Source organism: Lissotriton vulgaris, chromosome 11 (genome assembly GCF_964263255.1).
Source record: "Lissotriton vulgaris chromosome 11, aLisVul1.2, whole genome shotgun sequence".
Taxonomy (NCBI): Eukaryota; Metazoa; Chordata; class Amphibia; order Caudata; family Salamandridae; genus Lissotriton; species Lissotriton vulgaris.
In genome coordinates, this window is record NC_141699.1 from 879,210,376 (window position 1) to 879,234,591 (window position 24,216).

The 24,216-nt window shown below is 45.4% G+C and overlaps 1 protein-coding gene across 3 annotated transcripts in view; it reads right to left on the reverse strand.

Annotated features, from left to right (window-relative positions):
- The window catches only part of AMMECR1L (AMMECR1 like), a 1,368,157-nt gene that overhangs the window by 1,279,971 nt on the left and 63,970 nt on the right, over positions 1-24,216 (reverse strand). For all 3 annotated transcript variants that reach the window (XM_086944026.1, XM_086944025.1, XM_086944024.1), the window contains one exon: positions 8,482-8,583. The gene's annotated coding sequence lies outside the window, so the exon portion shown is untranslated. The remainder of the gene's footprint in view (positions 1-8,481; positions 8,584-24,216) is intronic.

Below are 24,216 nucleotides of genomic sequence, written 5' to 3' on the forward strand. Positions count from 1 at the left end.
TTGGAATACTACCCCTCCCCCCCCGCCAATTCTGGAGGCGGGGGTAACATTCCACCCTTCTAGAGGGAGAAGACATGTTGGTTACTGCTTTACCCGGTTAAAGTTAAACAGAGCCTCAGCATCACAAAATGGATGCTGCTGCCACAGACACGAGTCTGACCTCCTGCTGCTGGACGAAACTCTGCAGGGGAGGCCTGGACGATAGGTTTCCTGCCTTGGGAGGTGTTAGCGTTTAGTGTATTGGGGCAGGGAGGACTGCAAAATGAGACACTGCCTGGGGCACACAAGGTGCTCCATGCATAGCCCGGTTCAAACCAGTTGCTGGGGCACTCCAGCTCCAGCTCTGGCGCGAAACTGGACAAAGAGAAAGGGATGTAACCACCCCATTCTCAGGGTCCACCCATAGGAGGAACCTAGCAGGTAATCCAGCCCCTTAGTTTGGTATAAAGTTAGGAGCTGTGTCTAGAGACATCAGAGTACCCTGGAAAGAAACTACGACATGAAACTCTTGGACTTCGAGATTCTATGCTGACTAGCAGATAGAAGAAGATCTCCCTTGTGGTCAAGGAGTGACCACCCTGTTCAAACAGGCACCACCAGTAACTTGCCGGTTTAATTTGTCGACGCTCCAGCGGGAACCCGACGACTCAGCAACTTAGAAACTGGACTTCCAGGCTTCTCCGACTTCGATCCACAGCAAAGCTGAGACCCATGGCGGACACGAGAGACCGGTTATCCTGGACTACCTGCACTTTGCTAATTGTGCAACGACTGAGGCACCCTCGCAGTTGTGCATTGGGGTAAGAGAAGCCCCAGACCCGAGCAACATCTGCACCAGAGCTCAGCCCTCCACACTTCACGAGTGCCGCGTGGGGCCCGCTCCTGCATTTCAACTCTACGCGTCTTCCCGGTTGCTAGCCCGTTGGCTAGTGAGCCCCCTGAAGAAGATCATTTAAATTTCTAACGCTTGCCTGGTTGCTCTGGGCTTGCTCCAGCTTCCTTCCAAAAGAGAAGGTCCTCGGACCTTGCTGGTCTGAACTGAAGCGAATCTTCACATCCTGCGTGGGTTGCGGTTACCAAGGCTTGTTGGGTCCAATCCGGTTACCGACACCGCAGTCATCTAGAGCCTTCGTGGGACAGCTCGCCTCCAGCTCCTGGCAGTCGTCGACGCCTCCTGGTCCTCGTGGCTGCAGAGACAAGCTTCACCTCTTCACCTGTTTGCATCGCGACATCACCTGGTTCCATCCTGGTTCCATCCTGGTCACTGGCTAGTAACCCAGACTCTGTCAATTCTGCTTTCAGGTTCTTCAGCTCCTTGATCCACCCTTGAATCCACCCGGACACTCTTCCTTCAGCCGCCTGCAGCACTTCTTTTGCAGGTCTCCATTGAAAGCATCGACGAAACCCGACACGAAAAGACACCTATGCACCCGGCTTCCCTGGGTGAGGTAACTCGAGTACTCCGGTGCTCCCGTGGGTATTGACTATCCAAGTGTCCTAGTTTAAAGGGGTTTCACTGTAGTCCACCCAGAAGTGTCCCTAATCAGTAACTTCTTCGCTCCCCGTTGTAAGTCAATGGTAGCTTGCGTCTGTGTTCCCCCACTGCACGCATCTCCCGTGGGTCTCCTACTTCCAAACCTTTGGTACTGTAGTGTCACCCCATGGATTCCCTAGGCCCTAGGCCTGTTCACCTTCCCTGAAGTGGTTCTTATACCACTTACTTAGTATATGGTTCGTGAGGCCCCTAGGGCAGAATTGTATTTGTGCAACTTGTGGTACGCTTAATGAGTAACTTGTAACATATCTCGAACTCTGACCTCATAAAGAGTGCAGAGGGGTTGTATTAGTAATAAATACATATATATTTTATAGATACCTTGTGTGGTGTCCTTTTATTTGGTAGTCAAGAGATTATATATGGTAAAACAGCTGGCTTCACATGCGCTCTGAAGTTTTAGCCTCAGACTGCTTTGTCCATGCTACCACTAGGATAGCTGGTCTATAAGGTTGACTTTACAACCATCACCATAAGGATCGTTTGGACAGGTGCAGGGTCCCCACTAGAATAGTGAACATCATATACCAGGCCAACTTCTCACAGTAGCGAGAGGAGATCTGCGGCTACTCAGGATCCCATGTGGCCTACTGCTGAGGATCGGCCACATGGTGTGGTTTAATCATATCAATGAAGACAAATATTCTTTCCCTTAGGCCGGCAAGAGGCAGAAGAACAGTTCTTGTTCCTTTGATAGCCAAGACATGTACAGGTGCTCTGTAAGATGGCCCAAACTCCTCCTTGTCCACGATTTTTTTCTCGGACCAGGTCCCCAATCTTCGGGACCCAGGCAGCTTGTGCCGGAACGGTTTCACTTCCACAGTGGTGGTGCCTTGTACTTGGAAGTTGCCTTGTAATGCCTGGAATTCATTGAGTTCCGTTAAAAAAATCCAAACGATCATTCAATTCAAATGGTTTTGCATCTGCCACTGTGCTGGCACAATCTAAGCCAAGTACCCACATTCTTGTCCCAAACAAGATCTCATAGGGGGTATGTCCTCCCAAGGTTTTTCATGGCATATTAATAAGTGCCCTCTGGACCCCATACAGATGATTGACCCAACTGCCGCCCGTACCGAATACCCTTGCTGTTAAGGACTGCTTTAGGTTCCGGTTTTTCCTCTCCACCACCGAATTTCCCTAGGGAAGGCAGGGAGGATGAGAACTGCAAGGCCACGCCCATGCCTTCCATGACTTCCTTATAAGCCCATGAGCTAAACACAGGGCCATGGTCGGAGTGTAACGTGCCAATTGCTAATGTCCCGATAAAGACTTGCGAATCCTTTATAACAGTTCGGGCGTCAGCCGAACGCGGAGGCCAATCTCCTAGGAATCTAGAGCATGAATCCCCTGCCACCAAGATGTATTTGTAGGTTTCATCTGAATTCAGGGGGCCGCAGTGATCCAATTAGACACATGCGAGAGGTCTGTCTGAAATAAGTAATGGTGTTTGTGGTGACCGTGCGACGGTGGAATCTTTCATCTGCGGACAGCTGTCGCACTTTAGGACATAACCCTTGGTCTATTTTGATCAACCTGGCCACCAGTATCGCTGCTTCAATAATGAAATTATTGCACTGACTCCTTTTTTATTTGCTGAGCCCAGACCCTCGTGCATAGCTAGAACGAAACCGAATTTGTGATCCATGTTTGGTATGATTATCCCCCACTCCTGGAATCTGAGCATACAGTATATTTTGCGCATCTAATTTGTAGAAGTATTTGAGTGGAAGCCTTTTGGCACGACAGAGCCGTGTTTTGAGGCGTTAACAGCTATCAGAGTAGCTCCGTTTATCATTCGGAATGCTTGCTTTGGTCACAGCTTCTAAAGTTGGTACCAGGGTAACAACAATTATGAGTTTCCTCTGTGCTAGTGCTCTTTCTCTCACTACAGCAGTCTGTACTGCAAATCGCATTTCAGCATTTGTGTATAAATGTGATTTGTATAAAATCGGGACTGTCTCGCCTTTATTGAAAGTGATGTATGTGTATCCTGATAAATCCGGGGCCACATGGATCACCAAATTGGTAAAATTCACGTGTGTGTAAATGTATTGATGCTATCATGTCAGCCTGAACGGAATAGAGAGTATCTGTATGTTCTTGTGTCCACAGCTGTGCTGTGAAATTCGGCCAGATTAAATCATAGAACGGTTTTACTCTTTTTGCGTAATCCAGAATGTAGGTTCTGCCAAAATTTAGAAATCCTAAAATGGATTGCAAACCCTTTAGAGTCTTCGGAAGTTGGAGCAGCGCGCACTTTTCTAAAAAGTTGGCTGCCAGGCTTTTGCTTACACCGGATAGCTCATATCCCAAATATAGGACATTGAGACGGGCTTTTTTTAATTTTTTTAAATGAAATTTGTATCCAAAGTTTGCAAATCCCACAATTATGTTGTTCACCCTGCGCAAGTGTTCAAGTAATTCATCGTCCATCAGATAGAGGTCATCTACATAGTACACTGCCTCCTCGTCGCATGTTTGTAATATTTCGGACACTCTTGCAGAGAATAGCCCCGGGCTGTTCTTATACCCTTGGGACAAACAACAGAATTGACATAGAGTGCCGAGGGAAGAGAATGCGGTCAAATATCTGCTTTCTGGAGCTAGATTTTGGCAGAAGAATCCATTCGATATAACTAATGTTGTTTTGTATTTCTTCCACACAATGTTATTCATTAATGTGGCACTATGTGCGTGTTTGTTTAAATGTCAGTAATCTAAAACTAGACGATACGAGTTGCCAGGTTTCATTACGGGAAACAGAGGATTGTTCATTGAAGAGGTGCAAGTCTCAATCAGACCTTGGTATTCAAGTTGGTCAAAAATTTCTTTGACCCGTCTTTCTGCATAGTTTTTAATAAGGTACTGTCTCTGTGGAGTTGGAGTAGATTTGAATGGGATTACTTGGTGAGTAGACTCCACGTCCCAACCTACATAGTTACAGTATAATGCTGGCGCTAGCGCTAGCACCCACTCCTGCACATATGAATGTTTTAAAGATTTGGGAACGAGGTCGGAGAAAGCAGACAAAATGACTCTTTCCCCTTTTTGGAAAACCATTACAAATTCAGACGCCCAATCTTTTTCTGCTAACAGGATGTGGTATTTATATGTTAAGTCCTCCCAAAAGAGACCTTTAACTTTTCTTGAGATGGCCCCCTCTATTTGGAGTGTAATTTCGTATAGTTTATGTGGGACACTAACACTTGTATCAGGTTTTTTCACAGTGATACGTTCATTCAATACTGCTGTCACCAGAAAATCCTTCAGGGTCTGGCGACCTATTGTTACTTCTGCTGCGCTGTCTAGCATCATCAGAGCCCATTCCCCGTTCAGAAGTGGAGTCCTCAATAACCTGAGCAGGTCTAATTTTCAAGCCAGCTACTTTCTTTTTGAATTGAGGTCTTGTTTTAGGTTGATCTTCTTGTTAGATAATCTGATCTGAATTGCAATGTGTTTCCCTTCCCTCTCTTAGTCGACCGTCCGATTTTGGTTCTGATCGTCCGTCCCTCTCAAGAGTTTTTTGATGAACCGTGCAAGAAACGTGTATCAGTGTCCTGATACCTATCTGGTTTCCTAATATTATCACGATTTCTAAGACTAGATCTCTTTTCAGAGGACTCCCTTTGGGGAGACTCACCCCATGATCATGAATTATTTTATTTATTATTATTTTTAGATTACTTGTAATGCCTTTTTTTAGAAGAAAGAGATGTTCGTTTTGAGCTATCCTTTTCAGGATTACCAGCCATTTGTGGCTTCCCAGGTTTGGCTACCAAACTATCTCTACCTTACGCAGCATAGGATTCTTGGATAATTTGTGGTAACTCTCGCTCCTTATTTACAGGATCTACTTCCCGTAGGTGGTGGTGTATGGCCACTACTGCTGCTTCCCCTTTTATGTTGATCTGCATATTGCAGAGACGTTTGCAAAATTTCCCATCAGTTTGATCTCCAAGTCCAGGGCAGGTCCTTTCCCATACTCATTCTGTATCTGTTTCCGTACTTCTGGAAGGGGTACAGTGTATTCGGATGTATACATCAGCAATCATTGTTCCCCATGTGGTACAATCCTCAATCGAGGGAACCACCCCCAATGGCAAGCAAATGGTTAGCATTTTAGGTTTTTCCTACGGACCAGTATGGGAAAATATAGCTTCCAGCTGTGCAATTTTGTGTGCTATCCAGAACAGAATTTGCTCCCATTTTGAGGGGATTGTCCACAACATTGATTTCAGTGTCTGTGGGTTAATTGTAGGTGTGGTCTGAAGTGGACCGGCTGGAGCATTTATCGCAGGTTGAACTGTTAATGTACGCATGACAAACTGAACAATATGTCTGTATAGCCGGACTATTTCTTTGTATAGTGTATGGACTTCATCTCTTGATAGTGTATCTATCTCAGGATGTGGAGTGTATGTCGCTAAGACCAGCCAGGACGCTCCTTTGGTGCTGAGTGGACAGAGTCTTACAACAGATGTGTGTGGGAGGGCACAATTAAACCAGTTTCTGGTAAGTTAACAGGACTTCAATATGTTTGTATGGAATGTATTATTCCAGTGGTTCGACTATATAATGTATGCGTGAAACAATTTAGTCTGTGGATCTGCAGACGGGAACTGAACCCAAGAGTAGAATACCTGTGATCCAAACACCTTGTGTGCCTCAATCACAAAGGTAACACAGCCGCATGCTGCAGGTACGCCTTGTTCTAACAATTTCATAGTTGCTGCATGTCTTCAGTTTTCTGAAATATCCAGAGCGTTTGCAAATTAGTCTTGCCACGAACCTGAACTGCTACTCGTGGGAGTAGTCATTCTCAAAAAGGAGAAGAAAGAAAAGCTTAAGAGCTAGGGTTTTGTACAATGTAGGAACTTTTTTATCCATACAAGCTTGTTAAAACTTGTGTCCTAGACCCTGACGTGGGGAAAAAGGAGAGGCTTCCATTTAGAAATTCAATTGGATCCTTTTGCTGCAAGGAACTGCTAATTAGTCTTCTTGAGCATTGCTATCTGCTAGATGGTAGGGGTGAAAGCCGGGACTGCAGGCTCTGGAGAGGGGTCCTTTAGATGAGGACAGTCTTTTGTTTCTCACCCTGATCACAGTCATTGCGGCTGTTGATAGCCAGGAGAAGAACAATTGCACTTTATTGTGCCTCTGTACTTCAACAAGGAAACAACTCTGCTGTGAGAAGCATCACACTTAAAGGCAGAGTATGGAAGTCAGCCTGGAAACGACATATGAGAAGAGAGCCGATCTAAACCAGTTCTGAAAGTGCAGAAACTACAAGTGCTCTGTCTGCCATATCGGTATAAATGGAGGAGTGTCGGACCCAGTTGTTTATCCTATTAAAGTTCTCTTTGACAAAGAAAAAGGATGCTTTGCATAGTATCCAGAGGCCTGCCTTGCATACAGAGGAGTCTGCTGACAACCAGCTATTCAGAGGAGAGGTGAGGTGACATCACTGTTCCAAAAAGAAAGACTGTCTCTGTCCTGAAGCACCTAGAAGTTTCGTGCATGTGAAGAAAAGAGCAAAAACCAACCATGTGGAAGGTCCTGATTACTAGCGTGGGCAAGAAGACACTGGCCGCCATTGCATAAAGGCTCCCGAGAACGTGAATGGCATGCTCCCAGCCCAGAGCAAGTCACTCTCACTGAATCAGCTAAGTGTACTCGAATGAACTCTGAAGAGGGTAGCCTGTTACACATGATCAAAGTGTGCCCTAGATGGCTATGATGTCATAACCCTGAGTGGGCTCAAGTATGTCCAATCGGCCTGCCGAGCCCCGAAGTAAATTGTAAGCACCTAAAAGCTACCCAACTGCTTAAGTTGAAGCAGAATGCCAAGAAGCCTCGATACTAGGATCGGCCGAAGTGCACCACCTGTCTGACAAACTACATTTATAGCCTCAGAGCAACACCACCACCAAAAGATAGGAACCTGTGATGACTCAATCTCCAACTGTTAAATAACTCAACCTGAAAGGGCACCTGCGATCTACGCAGACTGCTAGTGAACCTGACCGCGACCACAAGTCTTAAAAAAGGCAGCTCCCCACATCTGCTCAACGCACCTGCTGTCGGCATGTCTTGCCCGGAGGGAGATGAGAACTGATGCGTGCTGTGGTCCAACACTCAGGCAGGCTACCAGAACTCACATTGGTGAGAATTACTAAAGACTAAGCTCACTATTCTGCCAAAAATGGGATAACACTGCACCTGTGCTTGAGACACACCTGCCCTAAGAGTAGGTGGGGACACATCAGTGGAACCCTTGCCCTAGGTACAGTGGCCCTGCGCAAAATATTTATAATACCTGCATCTAGTAGTGGGCAGTATTGTGATTTAACATGAACTACTTTCTTTATTAAAAAGACCAGCACTGGTTTGGGCCATCAGTTACTGGGCTGTTGAGTGATTTTTGAGTGCTTAGCTGACCGCACCCTACACCCCCTTGAGAAGCCTGCAACTGCTTGCCATTGCTACCACTCAGAGTCAATTACTCAAATGGTTGTACTTCACCTAGTTTCTAAAGTCATGGAAGTATGGACCCCAAGGACAGCAGAAGAAAACAACACCAGCCTGAACGGCTGAGGTCCAGTAGCCCCTGCTTGCCCTCTGGCCCACCGAATAGGGTCTGGCACACATTACTGGCACTCTTCTGTGTTAGTAATCACTTGGCCTCAACAAAGTCTAGTGCCCTAAATAAATATTAATTACTTAATGTTATTCTCACAATGTGTTGCAGCTTTTTGTCTCAGTAGAATATCAAAATCCTCCAAGATCCATTAATCTTCACATCCCCTACAGGCCTGTAATCTCTTTGTAATTTACTCGAGAATATCCATATATTTAATGCGTCCTACTAACTCCAAATAAAGACATATCGATTTATTATTTTCCGTTGCATTGACAGTACTTACTGGTAACAGCAGTTGCTGTGACAGAAGCCCAGGTGTCTGAAAGGTAGTTATAGTGTGTAAGGGAGGAATGTCCTCATCTCTTCCTTCCCAGCAAGGCCATACCTGCAATGGAAAGTTGGAATTACACTAGGCAGACATCCCAGCTGACTGTGATGGACATTAGTCTAGCCAAACAAAATTCATTCTAAAGAACTAAGCCAATCGATTTTTTTAATCATTATAATTTAGTTTTCAACACCTTGCTGTAATACAGCATGGTATAAAAGTGATTACAGCAGCATGCCGAAGTATAGTCACTATAACACGTCTAGCGAACCCAGCTAAAAGTAGTTCCAAGTAGGCATGCAATAGCATATTCAATTTTCTTCCCCAAAAAAAAAATCCCCCACCCTAGAAGATGTGGTTTTACATATGCAAATTAACTTAAAACAAGAGTATATGCAGTCAAGATAGCAGATTATGTCCATATTATAATACATATAAGCGGTACTTGTTAAGTATTGTTAAAATGAATACAGAATATATCGCAAATACAACAGAGTTGGGTCAAGTGTGCACTATCCTATATTCAGTAACAAACCGATGACATATTAATCACATTTCATAACCAAAAATGATGTTAGACATATGTATAGCCTTCAAATTTTCTTTTGTGAGACAGAAGAGGCAAATCAATGTTCTTTTTGTATCCGTTCATCCGTTTATTCAAGAAATTATCATCAATGGAAACAGCCGACACGTGTTTCGTCCGTACAAATGAGTACTCTAACTTTCTCATGGCTGAACAAAGAGGTTGAGATGTAATGGGATGATAATGAGGAAGATAAATGAAGAGTGTTTCGGTCCTATAAGACCTAGATCAAGCTTTGGACTCAAATGGCCGTAAAGTTACAAGGTTAGCGAAATGTATCAGTCAGTGTCAGGCATAGGTTAAAACAGCAAGGAGTCCACTGGTAGAAATAACAAATGGGTTACAAATTAAACAAGATTTAGCTTGTTAACCGCATCACTGTTGCAGTGATTTTTGTGCTGTGCTGCATTTTTCTAATTACCGCGATACATGACGAGCTCAGCTCGTCATCAGCACACGCCACCCGTGGCTGATGACGAGCTGAGCTAGTCATCAGCAGCGAAAGGGTTAAGCAAAATGGAGGTGTCTGGCAAAACCAAAAACTATGCAAGACGCAAACTGGAAAAAGTGGATCCAAAGTCGAGAGAAGTCCCTCTAAAGAGTTCCCATGGCGCTAAAGTAGTCACCACAGTTCTGAATTGTCAAACGAAAACCGCATAATAACGGTTTTCTTGTCCAGTTATTATGCGGTTTTCGTTTGACGATTCAGAACTGTGGTGTCTACTTTAGCGCCATGGGAACTCTCTAGACTGACTTCTCTCGACTTTGGATGCACGTCTGGTTCCACTTTTTCCAGTTTGCATTTTGCATAGTTTTTGGTTTTGCCAGTCATGTAGGAACAGGTCTGCCGGTATGCATTGGTACTGCATTCAGAGCAGATTCATCCTCCCCTCTATCAAAAAACAAAACCGAATCAGACTTAGGTATTTGGAACTGGTCGTCTATGCCGCCCTTAGCTTCAACTGCAAATTGCGCCTCAAAGAATGAACCCCACTGGTCTGCCGCTACATGATTTGGGGAGTTAGCCCGTGCCCACCCCTGTCCCATTTGACTAATTGCCAAAATATCTGCATATTTTTTTCCTAACTGGCCTGAAGGAGCTCTTGCCATCTTTGCTCATCCTTTTCCTTCTTAGCTGTAAGTTGGATGGCGTTGTACGACTTTCGTGCATTTTTAATATTACACATTACTTTAGATTTAATTGCTAGGGACAGCTGCTCATAGGCTTCTCTGCATGCCTTGTTGTGCCAATTGTCATGCTTAGGGATAGCCCTGCTACTTGGTTTATAGAGTTTGACAAAGAAGGACTTATTTTGCCAAACAAGTCGTCATGACCTTTAGTGATAAAGACATTAATTTCGCCCTGTGTGATGGCATTTTGAAGGACTGCTAGAGTGCACGCCACGGCTGCCCTCATTTGTATAAGTGAGCTGTCATTATCTATGATCCTGTCCCATTTGACCCATCTCATGTCATTACAAATAAGGGCGTCTGCAGTAACCCTCTCGATTGTCTGTGGCTGGGCCATTACAAAGCCTGGTGCCAGCATCTTTAATAAGAGTGGATTGTGATTACTTTTATTTCTCTTGCGTACCTCCATGTCAATAACGACCAGTGCTCAAGGATAATAAGAATGTTGTCGATAAGACTACTTCTCTGGCCGTTGCAATCTGTGTGGGAACCTAATCTCGCTGAAGGAGTTCTCCCGTTCACTGCCCTGCTACCTCTCTCTAAACATAGGGCATTTAGTTGGAGGGCCACCTCTATCCATTTCCTAATTGGTGGCAGCTCTAATGAAGGGATATTCCATTGAGCATCTTCTTCATCACTAAGATTGCTGTCCTCTTGGTCAAAGGGCTCGAATGTAGAATTAAAATAACCTACAATCACCAGATTACATGTGCCTCTGTTGTAATCTAAGAAGCTAACAAGTAGGGAGATTGTGGTAATGATCTACCGCCCACAAGGCCTCTTGCATACACATTGATCAACATTAAATGAGGAAGGCACTTGACCGTAAAAGGATTGCCATGATATCAGGACTATCGATCTGTACTTCCTCTATCAGGTAACAGGAACGCTGCCTAACCCAAATGGGGAGCCCTCCTGATGGTCTACCTTTCTGTCCACCAATTGCGGGTTTAAAGAAGTTTAAATAACCAAAGCTGTAGATTGGATTGAGTGATCAGGTTTCCTGGAAGGCAAATATGTCCTGTGCTTCTATGAATGCTGACCAGTCTATGGATGATATTTTAGATTGCAGTCCCGCTATGTTCCAGGAGGCATATACCAACTGTGAGGAGTCCTGACTTTTAGAAGGACTATGAGGGTCAACCTGGGTACATTCTTTCGAGGTATATGCAGACTGGACGGGATGTAGATATTTAGAGGAACAGTGTAGACCAGCCTGGATACATGCTTTTGGCCCACTAGGCTTATCGGCTATTACCAGACCGCCTATACTACTATGGATGGAAGCTATGAGGCGGCTGCTGGGTACACCACCTGGATGAGCAGCTTCCTTCAGTCGGGGTGAGGGAGGGATGTTCCATATACTTCAATCTATATTATGTAAAGTAGATCCCTCACTACATGCTTAAAACAGAATTACTGGAATTTCGGTTGTTTTGTAAAGCTGGGGGGTGTATTTCATCCTGATTTTGGATGTATTCAGGTGGGATGTCCTAATGTCAAAAGCCACTAAATTATCCACCAAATCCGCACTAGCCAACGTAAGGCAAACGTAATCAGGGTTAGATCCTATAGATATATACCTTTAAGCAGAGATTATATTATCCCCGATTACGGATCTTCCCTTTCTCGCATGTCTGAGCCATTGGGTGCTTTTATTGATCAAAGATTGTTAGTATTCTTTTATTAAACTAAGAGGATGTTTCGGAACATTAGTCAAAAACAAATTGGCGTTTTGAAGTGCGAGTCAATGGCTTCTCATAACTGCGGGGTTCCTCTTTTGCCGGGGATCCCAAACAGTGATACGTTTTAAAAGATATGTAATGATCATTTAGGGGTCTCATGCTCTGTGGTCCTAGACCACACTGTTTCTCTTGATTGTAGTGAGTTGAAGGAGGTGGTCTCATGCTCTGTGGTTCTAGACCACACTGCCTACCTTGAGTGTAATGAGTTAAAGTCAGTGTATTAACCGGGCCTTTATGTGGCGTAGGATGCTTTTTACTAAGTGCGTGGTGGTCTGCCGAATTGGTGTTTAAATCACTATTTATTCTGTCTGTACTAGCAATGGTTGCTTCTCTAGCCTTGGGTTGCTAAGGCAAGGAAGGTCTATTAGCGGCAGAAGGTGGGTTTTAAATTAATAATTTCAGTGATTCAGAAAACAGTTAAAAACCTTCCTATTCTCCAACTAGTGATATCTGTGTACCTACTGCCACAAGCTGAAAAGGTTTTCAAGGCGCGGAGATACTCCTTCGGGAGGTGATCCTAGCGCGGTATAAACCCGTAAATAAATAAATAAACGTGCCAATCATACCCTTAAGTGAGCTGAGTTCCTCAGGGAATTTTCTTGTTTGGACCTCTAGGTCCACTAACTGACTAGTGAGCTGATCCAAGCACAAGTTCTTGCATAAAGAAGGGGGGGCTAGAACGTGTGGAGTATCTCCTATCCCATCAGTTGACTGGGGGGGTTCAAAACATCCTCATGAAGATTCAATAAAGGGGCAAATACGTTGGTGCACTCTAGTGCAGATTCGAGTTGGCTTATATTATCTAGATTGGGCTCTGGGGTGGAGAATGAATTCTCACTGTGTGAGATGTGTCCACTTGTTTAGTCAATAGAGGCCCCTTTGTTAATGATTTTTTAAACATTTCCGGGATAGATAAAGCACCACTAGGGGAAGTGGAGCTGGAAATCAGTTTCACATAAGTAGGGCCACAGTCAGAACCCAAGGGGGCTGCTAAAATCTCCTCACAATCACTGATTAGGTAGTCAAAGCGGCCCAGAACACAATTGCTGCTTTTATGCATTAGCTGTTTGGTCAACCTTTTGGCCTTCTTACCCTTCCCCGCTGTTACTCCCCCAGAACTTCGGCGGCTTTCCTTTTTCGGATACTACCCTAATACAATTTCAAGCAATTGCAATGCAATAGGTCTTGCATTGATTAAGTTTGAGCTATTGGCATTGCTAAATATTGCAACAGCAATTGCAACAAAAGTCTATAAATTGTAGGCCAATAAAATGTGTATTTATTTTTGTAGCAATGGTGGCATGCTGCGCTTTAGATGAATATGTTTAACAGTAAACTGCGCCATACTGCGATTGCTACAATAGTTAATTGTGGATGCGCTAACAATTGCTTTGTGCACTGATGGCTGGTGGTGTGTGTGCCTGGTGGAACTGTGCACTGCCAGCTGGTGGTGTGTGCGCCTGGTGGAAGTGTGCACTGCCAGCTGGTGGTGTGTGTGCCTGGTGGAAGCGTGCACTGATGGCTGGTGGTGTGTGTGCCTGGTGAAAGCGTGCACTGATGGCTGGTGGTGTGTGTGCCTGGTGAAAGCGTGCACTGATGGCTGGGTGTGTGGTGCCTGGTGAAAGCGTGCACTGATTGTTGGTGGTGTGTGTGTGTGCCTGGTGAAAGCGTGCACTGATTGCTGGTGGTGTGTGTGTGTGCCTGGTGAAAGCGTGCACTGATTGCTGGTGGTGTGTGTGTGTGCTTGGTGAAAGCGTGCACTGACGTCTGGTGGTGTGTGCCTGGTGGAAGCGTCCACTGACAGCTGGTGGTGTCTGTGCCTTGTGAAAGTGTGCACCAACAGTGGGATTGTGTGTGTGGTTGTGTGTCGTTGTGGGTGTGGTTGTGGTTGTGTGTGTGTTTGTGGTTGTGTGTGGTTGTGTGTGTGTGGTTGTGTGTGGTTGTGTGTGTGTTTATGTGTATGTGGTTGTGTGTGTGTTTATGTGTGTTTATATGTGTGTGTGGTTGTGTGTGTACTTCTGTGTGGTTGTGTGTGTGTTGTGTGTGTGTGGCTGTGTGTGTGTTTGTGTGTGTGTGGGGTTATGTGTGTGTGGTTGAGTGTGTGTTTATGTGTATGTGGTTGTGTGTGTGGTTGTGTGTTTATGTGTGTGTGTGGTTGTGTTTATGTGTGTGTGTGATTGTGTGTGTGTGATTGTGTGTGTGTGGTTGTGTGTTTATATGTGTGTGGTTGTGATTGGTTGTGTGTGTTTATGTGTATGTGGTTGTGTGTGTTTATATGTTTATATGTGTGTGTGTGTGGTTGTGTGTGTGTGTGCTTCTGTGTGGTTATGCGTGTTTATGTGTATGTGGTTGTGTGCGGTTGTGTGTGTGGTTGTGTGTGTTTATGTGTGTGTGTGTGTGTGATTGTGTGTGGGTGTGGTTGTGTGTGTGGTGGTTGTGTGTGTGTGGTTGTGTGTGTGTGGTTGTGTGTGTGTGGTTGTGTGTGTGGTTGAGTGTGAGTGTGTGTGGTTGAGTGTGTGTGGTTGAGTGTGTGTGGTTGAGTGTGTGTGGTTGAGAGTGGGTGGTTGAGTGGGTGGTTGAGTGGGTGGTTGTGTGTGGTTGTGTGTGGTTGTGTGTGTGTGTGGTTGTGTGTGGTTGTGCTTGTGTGTGGTTGTGTGTATGTGGTTGTGTGTGTGGTTGTGTGTGTGTGGTTGTGTGTGTGGCTGTGTGTCTGTGGTATGTGTGTGGTTGTGTGTGTGGTTGTGTGTGTGGTTGTGTTTGTGTGCTGTTGTGTGTGCGGTTGTGTGTGGTTGTGTGTGCGGTTGTGTGTGCGGTTGTGTGGTTGTGGTTGTGCGTGTGGTTGTGTTTGTGGTTGTGTGTGTGTGTGGTTGTGTGTGTGTGTGCGGTTGTATGTGTGTGTGGTTGTGTGTGCGCCTGTGTGTGTTTATGTGTATGTGGATGTGTGTGTGGTTGTGTGTGTTTATGTGTGTGTGTGTGCTTCTGTGTGGTTGTGTGTGTTTATGTGTCTGTGGTTGTGTGCATGTTTGTGTGTTTATGTGTGTTTATGTGTGTGTGTGTGTGATTATGTGTGTGTGATTGTGTGTGTGATTGTGTGTGTGTGGTTGTGTGTTTATATGTGTGTGTGTGGTTGTGATTGGTTGTGTGTGTTTATGTGTAAGTGGTTGTGTGTGTTTATATGTGTGTGTGTGGTTGCGTGTGTATGCTTCTGTGTGGTTGTGCATGTTTATGTGTATGTGGTTGTGTGCGGTTGTGTGTGTGGCTGTGTGTGTGTGTGTTTATGTGTGTGTGTTTATGTGTGTGTGTGATTGTGTGTGTGTGATTGTGTGTGTGTGGTTGTGTGTGGTTATGTGTGTGGTTATGTGTGTGTGGTTGTGTGTGTGTGGTTGTGTGTGTGGTATTGTGTGTGTGTGGTTGAGTGTGTGGTTGTGTGTGGTTGTGCTTGTGTTTGTTTGTGTGTATGTGGTTGTGTGTGGTCGTGTGTGGTTGTGAGCGTGTGTGCGTTTATGTGTATGTGGTTGTGTGTGTGGTGTTGTGTGTGTGTGCGGTTGTGTGTGGTTGTATGTGGTTGTATGTGGTTGTGTATGTGGTGTGTGTGGTGTGTGTGTGGTTGGTTGTGTGTGGTTGTGGATGTGTGTGTGGGGGCTTGTGTGTGTGGCTGTGTGTGGTTGTGTGTGTAGTTGGGTGGTTGTGTGTGTGGTTGTGAGTGTGTGTGTGTGTGCTTATGTGTATGTAGTTGTGGTTGTGTGTGTGGTTCTGTGTGTGGTGTGTGTGATGTTGTGTGTGTGTGATTGTGTGTGTGGTTGTGTGTGTGATTGGGTGGTGGTGTGTGTAGTTGGGTGGTTGTGTGTGTGGTTGCGTATGTGGTTGTGTGTGTGGTTGTATGTGTGGTAGTGTGTGGTTTTGTGTGGTTGTGTGTGGTTTTGGTTGTGTGTGGTTGTGTGTGTTGTGTTTGTGGTTGTGTGGTTGCGTGTGTTTGTGTGGTTGTGTGTGGTTGTGTGTGGGGTTGTGTGTGTGGTAGAGTGTGTGTGGTTGGGTGTGTGTGTGGTTGGGTGGTTGTGTGTGTAGTTGGGTGGTTGTGTGTGAGGTTGTGTGTGGTTGTATGTGTGTGGTTGTGTGTGTGTGGTAGTGAATGTGGTGGTTGTGTGTGTGGTAGTGCGTGTGGTTGAGTGTGTGGTTTTGGTTGTGTGTTTGTGTGTGTATGGTTGCGTGTGGATGTGTGTGTGGTTGTGTGTGTGTTTGGTTGTGTGTGGTTTTGGTTATGTGTGTGTCATTGTGTGTGTGTTGTGTGTTTTTATATGTGTGGTTGTGTATGTGTGTTGTGGTTGTGTTGTGGTTGGTTGTGTGTGTGTTGTGTGTGGTTGTGTTTTTATGTGTGTGTGGCTGTGTGTGTCTGTGTGTGATCAGCAATGCCAGCATAAAGGATCTATATCTACGTTCCACTGGTTTGAAAGGAAGGATTGCAAGTAGGCCCATTCCACATTTTTTTTTACGTAAACTTAGTTTTGCGTTACACTATCATACTGGTTGAATGATTTTGATACACAGGTTACATGGTTTAGTCACGCTACATTTGGTTTGTCAGAAATGTCTTGGTGAACTGCGAAATTGAGTAAAGTCCTCTTGGCACGAACAGGTGTGGCCCTTAATAAGCTATTGGCTTCCTTTGGGGACTTTATGACCTCGCTAGATTTAAAAATAAATACACAAAAATCGCAAGTTATGATCATGGGACTCAAGGGCAGGAAAAAGAAACCCATAACCTTCATCTGCACAGGAAAGGAAGTACATAGGGTCCCTTCCTTTACTTATCTGGGCGTGTTATTCGATGATAAAGGCAACTGGGGTGCCCAACATAAATTCAAATCAAATGCAGTCACCAGATCTGCTGGAGCACTCTTGCATTTTGCTAAAAAAAATGGGGTCACGTCCAATGAATGCTATTCTTAAGGTTTACAATGCTAAATGTTTGGCAATTGCCATTTATGGAGCCTCAATATGGGGATATACAAATCCAGTCTTCATTCAGAGGGCGGAAAATAGGTTTTTTAGATCATTACTTTCCGTACCCCAGTCTACTCCTACCTTTACTATTCATTCAGAGTTGGGTACCGGATATGTCTCAGACATCATAAAATCTGCCCCTGTCATTTCTTGGCTAAAAACTTGGCTAAATGAGGAAATTTAATTAAATCATAAAATCCTCAAAGACTGTCTGAGTATGGATGGAGCCTTAAAGATTCCATGGTTGATGTATGTAAAAACAATGTTAACCCAGGTGGGATGCATCGATCTCTTTAACTCCCCTGATGGTATTCTAAAGGAGGACGTTAAGACGATAAAGACATCACTGATAAACCTCTTTATAGCAGAGCGGGAAGAATCAGAGCTAAAAAAAAACAATGGTTAGAAGAAATTTTGCACTTAAGACTGTTCCAGGCCCAGAACCCTACCTGGTATTTGTAAATAAACCATTTCATCGTTTTCTTTTAATTAGATTTCGTTTAAACCTGATAAATTTTTTGTTGGGCTCCTACTATAGATGGGATACACCTGAAAATACCAAGCCATGTGACTGCAATCAGTTTTCATCCCAGGACACTTTACATTGTATTATGTTCTGTGATCACTATGCTCAAATCAGGAGGAAATATCTTGTTCCAATCCTTCGAGAGGCTGGCTTTTTACAGGTTAGGCCAGCGCTCTTATTTCTGCAACTTTTGCACAATGCTAGAATAACTTTTCATGTAGCAAATTTTCTAATTTTCTAGTAGCAGGAGTCCGTATTAATAAAATGCGTAGAAAAGGAAATATAGGATTAATTATAAACGAAATATTTTAATGTATTATTAATAGATACTCAGATGTTTTAAAAAAAATTATATGAAATATCTTCTATAATGTACTGTATAACTTGAGTATATACTTTTTTAAAAATTCAATGTGATCAGATGATTTGATGCATGAAATAATATGTAGATATACTATGTAGATATTTTTATTATTGTCTTTCTTTTTTATTTGTGTATTTCTTGAACAGTACCCTGTGTCTTTTTATGATTCTCAAAAATCGAATAAAGTGATTGACTGACTGACTGACTGAGTTAAGTCGGCTGTGCTAGCAACTGTCTGCCCAATTTACAGAAAGTGATGGGTCTAGGCGTCTTTCTCTCGACGCACCAGCATCCTCTACTGCACGAGTGGTTACCTCATGACAGACTCAACAGGGGGATAGTCAGTGAACTACTGTAAAAATCACTAAATTTACATGCAAAGGAGAACTGGCGATAAACTTGCGCTTTGTGTAGTTCTCATGGTATCTGACAAGTAATTCCCCACCCTTCTTCAAGCGCCTTGAGACCCTCTGGGTATGTAGCGCGCTATATAAATCACTTGACTTGCAAGAAATATGTGTGCTTCATGAGGAAAGAAACGTTGGACACCCCTTGATGCCAAAAACAATTTGAAAAAGCAGACTCCATGATGTTGCTTTCATCACTCCTATAATAAATCAACTGCCTCTGTAATAGGGAAACTTTAATGGTCGTTAGCCGAGTACATAATTAAAGTATGCCGAATATTAACGGAATACTTGTGATCGAGTGCCTACAGCGAGGACTTCCCCGATGCTTTCAAAAGCTTCTTCCTTTAAATCAGAATAATGATCTATGCAAATTAGAACAACAGGCATAGAGTCCCAATGATGTTAACTGTACAAAGGGCAATCTCCGGGCCTGTGAATTTATGAGCTCTTTGACACTGGAGGACGAGGGTCTCTGCACAAGAGATTGTGGGAACTACGGTCTACAGGGCACTAGAAGCCAAATGTTCACATTCCAGACATTTAGCGAACTGTAGTCCATCGACATCTGCTGCTAAAAGTGAACAGAACCATTGCCTTTGAAAGAAAATGTAAGTAAATAGGGTTACAAAGAAATTTCAATGTAAGGTCCAGGTATAATAAAACATAAACTATATTCACATCCAATTTAGAATGGAGTTGGTACACTGTCATACTAACCACACTCTTATGTTATTTTCTTAAGACTGGATTCTCTTAATGGGACTTTCAATTGATTACCTACCCCCCCACGTTCTTTGTGTTGCGCAGCCACTGATTTCCTGCGCGGTCTAAAGCGATGTGACGAGTTTACATGATTTACATCCCTGTTTACAACAGCACTAGAAGTCTGGTGATGGCAACATTACTAAAACACGGGTGTTGTGTCCTGTTGGACACGGTTGAATGCTTTGCTAGCCACTCCCTCGAGGGTTGGCCCCACACTCACCTACACCCATCCAACACAGGTGCTACCAATTAGGGGCCCTGCTAATAAAGAAGCCCGAGTGCGCGTACTCGTGGCCATTACCAGCAACTAGGTCTCCGGTGTCGGTTTATGTTGCTTTCAACAGCATGTGGGCCTAGAGTCCACCGATATAACACTGGCGACGAAGCGGGTCTGTTCTTGTTTGCCTCCTGCGGCGTTCCTGCTGGGCGGTCTGTGGCCGTGCTTCCACTGTGCTGCCTGCGGCGGTCTGCTGCTGGGGAGGGTGCCTGTGATTGCTTGCAGCTGACGGTGTTTCTGCTGGCAGGAGAGGAGAGACAGCTCGATGAGGCCGGCCCGGAGGTGCTCGTGGGCTCTGTGCTGCCGTCGCGGCAGTTTCCTGTGGAGGAGGGGCGCGCTGACCCTGCCTCATGTGAAGTGGAGTTGCCGTGCCACCTGTAAAGTGCAGCTCAGAGTGCTGGCTAGCGCCGATGCATGATTGCTTGAAGCGCCTCTGCAGCCTTGTATCCGGCAGTCGCGGTGCAGGGGTGATGTCTTTCTTCCTGCCATGAAGCGTGAGGTGCAGGGAGGTACGACGACTGGCCAGCTGGGAAGGCGAGGGCCAGATGCCGCATCAGATTTCCAGGATGCCTGCACCCGCATTCTCATGTCCTGCACTGCTTGGAGTCGTTCTGGTGAGAAGGAGATGCGGTGAGTGCGCCAGTACCCGTGCTGCCTGTGTGCTAGGAGGGTGGCGCACGTTACAGAGGCCGCAGCTGTGAGTGGTTGCAGTCCCTGCGCAGATTTCTCTGAGGGCCCTGCTTTGTGATTCGGAGAGTGCACCTCTTCGCCCATGCCGGAGAAAGCAGCCTCACCTGTGCAAGCCCTGCAGCTGTAGGGTGTGAAGCAGCCCGAGGGAGCTACCAATTGTCCACCCATTGGTGTATTAACTGCAGTGCCCAGTATTATTACCTCGTCTCGTGAGGACTGTGTGTTCCGGAAGTGTGTGGTTACCACGAGCACCACGTAACTCCCGCACCCTCATTTCTGTCTTGTATGCGGGTGGCTACCTGTGAAGCGTTGCCGGCAGTTCCTCTTTGCACCGCACCCTCAGTTGTTCAAGTCCCCCCCCTCTTGCTGTGGTTCAAGTCTCCTGGACGGTGCTGAGGAGGCAGGGCTAGGGCCACGTGCGGTGATGAGGCCGTAGTAGGATGAGAGCTGCTGTAGCCCGGACAACAGAGAGGTGATTGAAGTGCCACCTAGTTGCGGTTTTACTTTGCTACACTCCCCGTAAGTGCTCGTAGACGAATGACTTCTGAATTAATACTTCAATTCAAGTGGTGAGATTTGTTATCTGAGAAAGACATGTGAATGCTGGAGAATTCTAAAAATGATTTGGTGTAGGCCTTATTTTTTAATGTTCCTGACAGTGGCCTGGGGCTAGATGCTTTCAAGAATTTAAGCTATCCGGCACGGTGCACGCAGCTGTCTCTCTTTCTGGGGGCAACCTCATTTATTCGAACTCTTGAGCTTGAGGGCAAAGGTTGACCTCCTTTACAGTTGGATCCATTAAGAAAACAGGTCAACAGACTGAACAGCTTTGTGTACTTTATTTGCAAACTTGATGATATATATGCTGGGGGAAATCTCGGATCAGAAAATGCAGTAGCTCGAGTTTTATCAACAATATCAATGAGCTCGATGAGAGGTTGAACAGTTGAAGCAGACTTTGATCCGCTCGCACTGCACCGTTGCACCAAAAGCTACAGAGCATCCCTAGCATGAGTCACGTACCTGTAGGTGTCCACTCTGCACCACAGCCAGTCTTAGTGTTGTGCTTTGATGAAGAACTGCTATTAAAAGAGCCTTCACTTCCAAAATGGCCAGCTCTGGCACTAGTTTCTGAAAATGTTTTATGCTGGCCTGTCTCCTTTCTGGTGAAGAATTGGCTTGGTAGTTTAGTCTGCCCTGTTCCCATGATGCACTGGGCCAGGGACAGACTGATTTGCATATAGCCAGGTTCTGAGCTGGGATGGTGCAGTGAGATAAATAACGGTGATGGATCAAGCCCTGATCTTTGGACTGGGTAAGAGTGGTCTGCTTAATTCAGACACACTGTTCATCACCACCCCCTTTTCTGAATCGTTTTTGGCCACTATAGGTGTGGCAGGGTATACTCAAACATGAGTCCCTTTCTCACTGCACCATCAGGATTCAAGCAAGCCGGGCCGACGACGGCTGAATTGCCAGAAACCGGTCCCCGGTAGCTTGTCTCCTTTCTGGTGAAGAATCGGCTTGGTAGTTTAGTCTGCCCTGTTCCCATGATGCACTGGGCCAGGGACAGACTGATTTGCATATAGCCAGGTTCTGAGCTGGGATGGTGCAGTGAGATAAATAACGGTGATGGATCAAGCCCTGATCTTTGGACTGGGTAAGAGTGGTCTGCTTAATTCAGACACTCTGTTCATCAACACCCCCTTTTCTGAATCATTCATGCACAGCAAGGTGCAGCATGTTTAAAGTTCACAGAGTGGGGGCAGTAATGTGCAGCTCGTGGAACAATGCCATGATGTCAGCTGGAGGACGATCCCATGCTACATTCTGTGTGAGCCACACCCTTTGTGTACCTATCAGTACACTGTTACATGACTGCTGGAATGTTTTTTACTGCCATGACAAGTTACTCCTCCTGAATGCTGTTGTGGCCTATGGAAGTACAAACGGCGCCACCTAGGGGTGAGTGGCGAGGGCACAAGTTTCTGCACACCGTCTGTAGTCTGGATGTGTTATTACTGAGAGGTCCTACACTGCCACAGCCACTGACGGATGAGAAGGGTGTTGTGAAAGGCTGCTGAGAAAGGTACAATGGTAGAGAATACTTGTTTCAGCCTCAACTTTCAAAGAGATACCCAACACGCTGGTCTAGATGAAAGCCACCTGGCATATGGTTCAGATGTAGGTGGGAGTTGTGAAGATTTTATATTGGCAAAGCGACTCCAGGAGGGAAAAGACTGGAAAATAATGCTTTGTTTGAGGACTGTTTAACCCCTTCACTGCTGGCCCGTTTCCGCCGCTGTGCGGTAAACAAAAGAACAGGGGCGGGCCATGACGAACCCCAGCCGTCATCAGCACACGAGCACCGTAGTGCATGACGGCTGGGGTTCGTCATCAGCATACAAGGGGTTAAGAGGGATGCCAGTTCCTTGTATTACGTTATTCGGTCAATTGGCCCGTGGCTGGAAAAGAGAGGATTATGATGGGGTTTTCACTATTGTTGACTTTGTTGATGAGGATTAGGGCATATGCCTCTGGTGGCACGTGGCCACTGCTGAAAGAGAGAGCCATGGAGATTCCCATGATCTTAGTGGCAGGTTGCCACACCTGTAAATGAGAAGGGAGTCCTGGTCCCGAATTGCCGGAATACTTTATCGATGGGATGATGGGTATGGAAGGCACTACAGAATGGATCCTATTTGTACTGTCTTCTTTAAGCTGGCTGGGGCATCTTGGATGCCTCCCAGTCCTATTGACCGGACTAGACCAGGGAGTGGTCTGTGACGGGAGAAGATGCGGAGTCCTAAGGATGTGACTGAGAGAGCAGGAGTCCCCTGTGAGTTTCCGTGGCCTGTCGCCACATTTTAGGGCATGTATATAAAGGGCATGCATTGCGTGGCCTGTCGCCACCTTTTACGAGTTATTTCATGGCTGCCATCCCATCATTAGCCATGTGCATCAGTACCATCTAGGGAGCCTTACATGACATGAGTGGAATCCTGCACCATGTACCGATCCAGTGGTCTAGCTGGCATACATCCTGTCCTGGTGGTGTGTGCATGTTTGTCCAGGTTACATCTACCCTTGAAGTTGCGCGAGTGACTAGGCGGAGGCTCCGAGGTGGTCTTGCGGCTTTCTAGATGTGGACATGTGCAGACCCAGTGCAGCCCATAGGCGGTCCCGTGGCAACTCATTTAAAGGGCCTCCCAAAGCGTGAGTGATGGATTTTACTTTGCCCCACTGGCGGATTTTCAAGGTTGTCGTGGATTAATGTGCTTACAATGGGTTTCACTCAGCTTCCTGATGCACCTGTTTGAACTAGACAACATCAATTGTCTCACAGCAAGAGTACTCTGGACTGATTATCATCATGTAGGGGAACTGTTAATTAACTGATGCAAAGCTGGGGGCCAGACTTCATCAGCACCGTGTTCATGTCGAGAAGTACCTGGTTAAAATATGGACACTTGCCAAGATGCCCAGGTGCTTCCAGTTGCACCATTCCACTGCTGTCCTGCACTGAGACTTTTAGTTGTTTTTTACTTGTTTTTCCATTCCTTCCCATAGGTTGGACTTTTGTTTTTTGTTTTCCATATGATTTGGGAGGAATGTTGTGTCCTGTTGGACATAGTTGAATGCTATGCTAGCCACTCCCCCGAGGGCTGGCCCCACACTCACCTACACCCAACCAACACAGGTGCTACCAATTAGGGGCGCTGCTAATAAAGAAGCCCGAGTGCATGTACTCATGGCCATTACCAGCAACTATGTCTCCGGTGTCTGATTATGTCGCCATCAACAGCATGTGGGCCTAGAGCCCACCGATATAACAACAGGCAGACACAAACAAAAACTACAGTAAGGGTTTTTTAGTTTAAAAGCACGTTTGAGGCATTTTTAGAAAGCAGTTTTATTTATTGTTTAAAAGTTATTCAACCAAGCTTGCAGTTATCTTGCCTAATTTTACAAAAAATCTCCCGTAGGGTGAACGGGTTATGTTCTGCAAGCACATTCAAAACGAGGCAGAAACAATTGTAAAAAAGTTGCAGATTTTAAACAAGTACATTATTTCGTTTCCGTTTAAGTCTTTGTTATGCAGGAACTAGCCTCCTTTTAATAAATGCTGCCTAGG